This window comes from Pinus tabuliformis, chromosome 1_2 (genome assembly GCF_031772625.1).
Source record: "Pinus tabuliformis cultivar Carrire ecotype Pingquan chromosome 1_2, CPIR1, whole genome shotgun sequence".
In the NCBI taxonomy this organism is placed as follows: Eukaryota; Viridiplantae; Streptophyta; class Pinopsida; order Pinales; family Pinaceae; genus Pinus; species Pinus tabuliformis.
This window is the reverse complement of record NC_142298.1, coordinates 561489698-561496567: the sequence shown is the minus strand read 5'-3', so window position 1 is coordinate 561496567 and position 6870 is coordinate 561489698.

Genomic DNA, 6870 nt, shown 5'->3' with positions numbered 1-6870 from the left:
AAAAAGAAAAAGAAAAATTTCATTTCTTGTTATTAGCTGCATTAGGATCTTTGTTGTTTGTTGAGTGATCGCTTCGTTTGTGTAAAGATCTCAACCCTCCTGTAGCTAGAATTCATCGAATCAAATGATATAGTCTTGGCATATAGTTTGCATTAAGAAGTTTTTGAGATATCACATACGGTAGGACCAAAAAACTGAAACATAATCAAAGATAAACTTTAAAATAAACTCAATGAACATAACAACGCATTGGAACATAACGCAAATACTCTAGAGGTCTAGGTTAGAGACGTGTTTCGGCGTCTTTAAACCTGGTAGTTTATCGTCGAGTGGTTGGGTGATTCCTCCACGGTGAAACGATAGGTGCCAATACGGACTGTGCTCCCACGTACCGTCGCGTATATATTGGGAGACCCCTATAGGAATAAAGCCTTTAACCATAGGAAGCCGTGTCAGCCGCCCTACGATTCGCCATGCAGTGAACACAGCATTCATGAAGATCGACCACCCGTACCCTAAAAAGTATTCTGTGGTTTTGCGAAAAGTCTGGCACACCCTCTACCTAGAATTCCAGAGCAGTCACTTTTGATCCTTTTCGGACTCCTTAAACGAAAAGGTGCCTGTGAGCGTCTTGTCACTTCGTGCTCATTAAATATTCGAAGGAGACTAGAGTCATCTTTTATCCTTTTCTCGACTCATAAAAAATGAAAAGGTTAAGTTCAGTGTCTTAAAATTTATTGGCCACGATAACATCTACCCAATTAGATTTTGTTTGCATTAGCTTGAGTAGGATTCTTTCTCGTTCAATGGCATCCTTCCCTGAGTCCACCGGCCAAGGTGTTCCCCCTGATGGAAACCCTAGTCCATTTCCTTCTGTTGGCAATGTCGGTGTTCAGTATATCGCAACTTTGTCTTTGCCTGGGTTAACCATCGGTTTGCCCGTATGGTTGTTTTCAAACTCGGTGGTCTCGAGTGCGATAACTTCTGCTCCGAAAGCACCCACCTCCCAGGTAATACCCACTTCGAATGTTACTTCCGAGGTCAATGCCGTCCAAACCACCACGGCAAACAAAGCCTCGAAAGCAAAGAAGAAAGGGAAACCGAAGAATAAGCTAGATCAACCTAAAAAAGAAGCCCCAAAACCTCAACCCGGGGACGGCACTAAACGCAAACCCAAGTATCCTTGTTTTATCTGCGATGAGGATCACTATACCAAGGATTGCCCGAGGTGGTCCGAAGTTAGTCGTTTGTTAAAAGGCACCCCTGGGACTCCTGCGGTGCTCAAAGAGCCCTTTCCCACCCAACACACTCAAAAAACTCAAATGGTGGCTGACCCATCTCAGCCTCCCTCTTCCTTTGGTTCTCAAGTGTTTATGGCTGGAACGATACCCATCAATATCAGTACTCGAACAAAAGATTACCCGCCATCTACCGGGAAGGAGCCTGAGATACCCTCTAGTGCTCCTCCGTTCAGTTCGGGTCCACCACCACCTCCTCCACCCGAACAACGTCTTGCTGATTCCAAGGTGGACCCTTCCCCTTCTTCGCCTACTGCTGCGTCCTCATCTTCTACTTCGCCTGGTGAAACTCTGGATTCAAGTAACCAGGTGGCTAAGAAGAAAAAGAAGAAGAAGACCAAGAAGAAGAAGACTCCTAAACCAGAGGTTAAAGGTATAACCCAAGTCGAGCCACCTTGTGCTCCTCCGCGGAAGGTCAAATTTCCTTGTAAGTTGTGCAAGGAAGACCACCTTCTCCGCGATTGTCCTGGCATTCCCAGGGTTTTAGAAGTATGGTCTCATGATCCGGACCGCCCTGCATCGTCCTCGGTAGATCGTGGCGATGTTACCTTATCACCTGGAAACGGTAAGGGAAAAGAGAAGATTCGAATCCCTTGTAAACTTTGTGAAGGCAATCATCCCCTTCACCTTTGTCCATTCATGGATAAAGCCTCTATTGTATTGGAAAGTCTTACAGCTCCCTCAACCCAACTTCCTACTGGTTATCAACGTCTTTCTGCAATTGCAGAACGTTCCCCTGCTGACAAAGAAATCAACCAAGATTCTTCTCTTGTCCAGCCTCCTCTTCCTGAATCTGGCTCTGCCAAGCCTGTTCTAGACCAACCATTGGTCGGAAAGAGTGTCGACTCGAGTTCACCACCCGTCGACCACTCTATTTCGGAAGAGCATCATTCTCCTGTTCTTCTCGTCTCCTCAGATTCTCCTACATCTGGAAATACCCCTACATCTGAGAGTCCTACTGCACTCTCTCCCGAGCAGGGGGGCAATCATATGATTCCCCCACCAAGTAGTTCAGTCGCTTCCTTCGACTGGAGACGTTTGACTACCTTCCGCCTCCCATCTCATGTGCCTTTTTGGGTCACGGTACACGCCTATGACAAGGCAATACCTGGTGCTGTCTTGGATGAGGGCGCATCTGTTAGTCTTCTGTCTGCCACTATTTGGCAAGCTTTGGGTTCCCCACAGCTTGTGCCCGTAGCATCGAATCTGACTGCTTTTAACGGAAGAACTAGCCAACCATTAGGGCTCCTTCCAAAGTTCCCTATTACTTTGGGAGGCAAGACCGTCTATCTAGACGTATGGGTTACCCAAGGTGCTTTAGACTTCAATCTTCTCCTTGGCCGTGACTATGTTTATGCCATGGGGGCCCTTGTCTCTTCACTTTTCCGTGTGGTTTGCTTTCCACACGATGGAAGAATTGTGACTATCGATCAATTATCGTTCGTTCGTCCACGGGTCCCTCCTGCGCAGTCGTCATCCCCTCCTGGTTGTCATCCACCAGTTGCATCTGCCCCACCGCAGGTCAACTACGTGGCCACCTATCCCATGCCTGTATCCAGCGATGCCGCCGTCGTGCATAGTGTCCTGGGGGCATTGGGTCCTGACTTCCGAGATGTTGACCTCCCACCGGGAGAGGCACTCTTGGAAGCCCCGACTTCTTGTTCATTATAATGAAGGTCTGCCGGAGCACAGTTCGTTTTCCTATGTCAAGCTCCTTAAAAAATGAAACTAGGTATGTCGGAGCATAGTTCCTTGTCTTGTGTCAAGCTCGTTAAAAAATGAAACAAGGGTTATGAGGATAGTTCTTTTACTGTGTCAACCTCATTAAAAAATGAAACAACTCCCTTTCCAAATCGAGTCTTTTGATTAAGATCTCGTAAAATACAAGTCGAGTCTTTCACAGATCTCGAGAGTGAACCTTCATTCCATCCACTCCGTGAATGCCATGAAGCTTGGGGGGCATGTACCTCGATTTGCATTATCATGCTGGGGGCATGCAAATTTATAGCAAGCATAGTTTTTCGTTTCAAGCTTGTGCAAACATGAAACCGAATCCAAGCAGAGTTCTCCATGGTTCAAGCTTGTGTAAAAATGAACCCATACCTAATTCACATCTTGTGATTGCCGCCTATCCGCTAAATTTTGTTAGATGAGCCTTGGTTGTTTTCATTCCATCGCCACCATCTCTTTGGCCGATCATACGCTTTCACTTGGTTGTTTTTCCTTTCCTGAGGAACCGCAGCGATGAGTGGTTTTATTAGCCAGCCTCTTGACCATTACATGTTTTGAGTAGTTCCACCATTACCGGAACCCGTCGCTACACTTTATACCACTCGTTCCTCTAGGACGAGTCGCCTTTAAGCTCTTTTCTGACTCGTAAAATATGAAAAGATTGCCGAGCATTTTTTCCCTTTTTGACTCGTTAAAGAAAATAAAAATGGAGGTCTGCTTTCAGCTCTTTTCTGACCATTTAAAGAGGAAAAGATTGCCGAGTCGCTCCTCTTGACTCGTTAAATGTTAATAAGGGGCGGTCGTTTTAAGTTCTTTTTGTCGACCGTTAAAACATAAAAAGATTACCGGGTTTTTGTCGTCTCAAACTCGTTAATGGTTACGAAACGACGTGGTTTTGACCGCTTTTTTACTTTTTCAGGTCGAAATCACTAATTATAAAAAGTACTCCTCGATCGTAATGATCGGGCGGTTCTTTCGGGTATTATTTTATACTTTTTCGGGCCCGAGAGACACAACTTTACGAAAAAGGACGTCCCCGGAGTTTCCTTTTCTGCTGTCTTTTCAAACTCTCTAAACATGAAAAGACGCCGAGTTCTTCCTTTGTCAGACTCGTTAAAACTTCATGACATCGGATTTTGTCACACCACAAGCATATGCTATCCCCATCAAGCTTGTTAAAAATAACTGGGGTACTCGCCAGAAATGGCCGGGGGAAAAGGAAATTTTTGAACCATAATTATTACCGTGACGGCAGTATGTCGCTCCTGAACATGGCACTTTTCTGTTTTCGTGTCCAGGGTGGGGATATCTCATCTCATATCTTTCACTTGCTTCCATGGACTGGGTACCTTATTTGACCTCTCATCCACTCATTGCCTCGTCATTATGACCTTTGATACATTGATGTCAAATACTGCCGATTCCATTAATGTGCCGCCGATATGTTCAAGAGAAGTTGACCTCTGCAAAAAAAAACAACCTCCTTCTGATAGTTCGCACAATCTTGATTCACAACATTATCTCTCTGTCTCGTGTCGATGATGTGGGAAACATTATGGCCCACCTTCGATCAAGGTCACTTCCTGTCGACTTCAACTCATTATCCAGGAAGTTGATCTAGAGACTCCTTTCCGGTGCCTTGGAGCCTGCATGCCTCAATGGCAGGTTCTTCGTGTTCGACGTGAGGTTTTCATCATTGGCCTCCGATCGAATGATTCTACGGGTGTTCGACTTCAGATCATTGATTCACACGCCGTAGATTGTACCTATAGTACCTTGAGGGCCATTGTCATTATTGGTGGTACCTCTCGCGTCTGTTAACAGTTTCCACTATTGACTGGTAATCAGACGATGTTCATGCATGTTCGACTTCAGCTCATATATTCACATGCTTGAACTTGTACTCTTGTTCGGGTCGAGATGGAGCGCAAGACCCTGGATTGTGTCTGTTGTAATCCAGGCGTGATTCTTGATACTTGACTCATTCACTGGATGGCTGCGACCATACCTGAGTCAATTCATTGATCCTAACCAGATGGCTGCGTCCATACTATGGATCTAGATTATTTATGTACTCTCTTATGGATGGCTGCGACCATACCAAGTACATCATGTAATTGAACTATCAGTCATGTCTCTTAACACAGATCCTCGGCGGCAGCAACTATATGTGTTCTTGTGTGTTCTTGTAAAGCATTTCACCCCTCTCCACCTCTCGGACTTCATGCTTTAGGGGGCATCTGTTACACAGTAATTTGTCACCATCCCTGTTACTCCTCTTGTCGTACTTTGGAGGACTCGTCCCGGGAGTTATAAGAAGTGACAAAGTCTAAAAACACTTGCATTATGTTCCCCTGAGTATGTACTTCATGTTCCCTGAAGACACCTTCTACAGATTATCCCTGAAAAGTGCTCTTTTTCCATTGGCGCAGGTCCACAGTATCTTACCCGCGCCAATCATGGAGATCCTCAAAAGAGGGCGCGACCATTGGCGCTCTGTCTTAGAGCAGTAGTCGCGCCAACCAAGTTTGGTCATGCTTTTTGCCTTAACGCACGTCCGACTGTTGTTTCCTTCATTACATGGAGCTTTTTGAGGATAAAAAATCAGTCTTATGTCGAGCTCTATCCTATCTCCATCTTTAATGGCTTTTGGGGATAATGTTAATCCACAATAGGTGTCCCGGTTCATCGTATCCTCCTCCCTTCTTCATCTATATAAGCTTGTCCTTATGCATTTGACAAGCTAGTGATAGTCATTAGTCATGGAGTGCTAGATGTTGAGTTCTTGAGTTCTTGGAGGAATGCTAGTTGTGATTATTATGAGTGATAATGAATGCTAGAGAGGTTATGCTGCCGGAGAGGAGAGACATTGCAAGACACATATAGCTGCTCGCCCATCCAGGAGAGGTTCAACGTCAGAACCTTGGTTGTAACTTTTCCTGTTTATTATTAATTAATGAGCGACTGCTATTATAGTTCCAATCTCATTGTCTATTATGGTGATATGTTGATTTATTTCCTTTCTGACTGAAATATAGTTATGCCTTGGTAGATTTTATGTTGGTATCTGTCTCTTCCTTTGCATGTGCAGGTGTTCGTTTATGATCTGCTGGAGCGAGGGAGCGGGAATATCAACTCTGCTGGAGCGAGGGAGCGGGAACATCAACTCTGCTTCAACCATACATTGGATTCCAGGTTGGTCTTCTTAATTCACCTTTAATGCATAACTAGGAACTTGCGTGGCAGCGTGGTTTGATTGTGGCTAGTTCTGTTTTAGGTTAGTGGGATCGCCTCTGTCCGCAGAGGGGATTTACCTATCCAACAATTTGGCGACTCCGCTGGGGATAAGCTAGTTTGTCTTGCATGTTAATTTTCTCTTGCTTCCTTGAGTGCATGAGCTTCCTGGGTCAGTTTTGAGTTTATTCTTTACTGTTTGCGTCATCTGAGCACTGTCAACCCGACCTGAGGTCGTATTATTTATTTTTCTAGCCGGCAAGCTTCATTGGCGCGGTTATTACTCTGACAGTCGCGCCAGTTGGCGCATGTTGCTCAAAGGCAACTCGCGCCAATCCTTTGGTAGCGCAAGTTGCAGGCTGACAGTCGCGCCAGCCCTGTAAATTTTTCCTGTGTGTGTGTGGAAAGCTATTTCAACCTCTTTTTATACCTCTTACAGCCTCTGGAAGTGTGTTGAACCTTTGTTTGACTGGTTTTAGCCTTTATCCTTCAGCTGTTTGCTTATTTCTATTGATTTTCGTCTCAGCCCTAGAACATCTAGTGACTTTGCATGTCTAGCCTTCTGTGGGAAGTTTCGGTCTCTTGATTATCCAGTCAACTTGTTGGT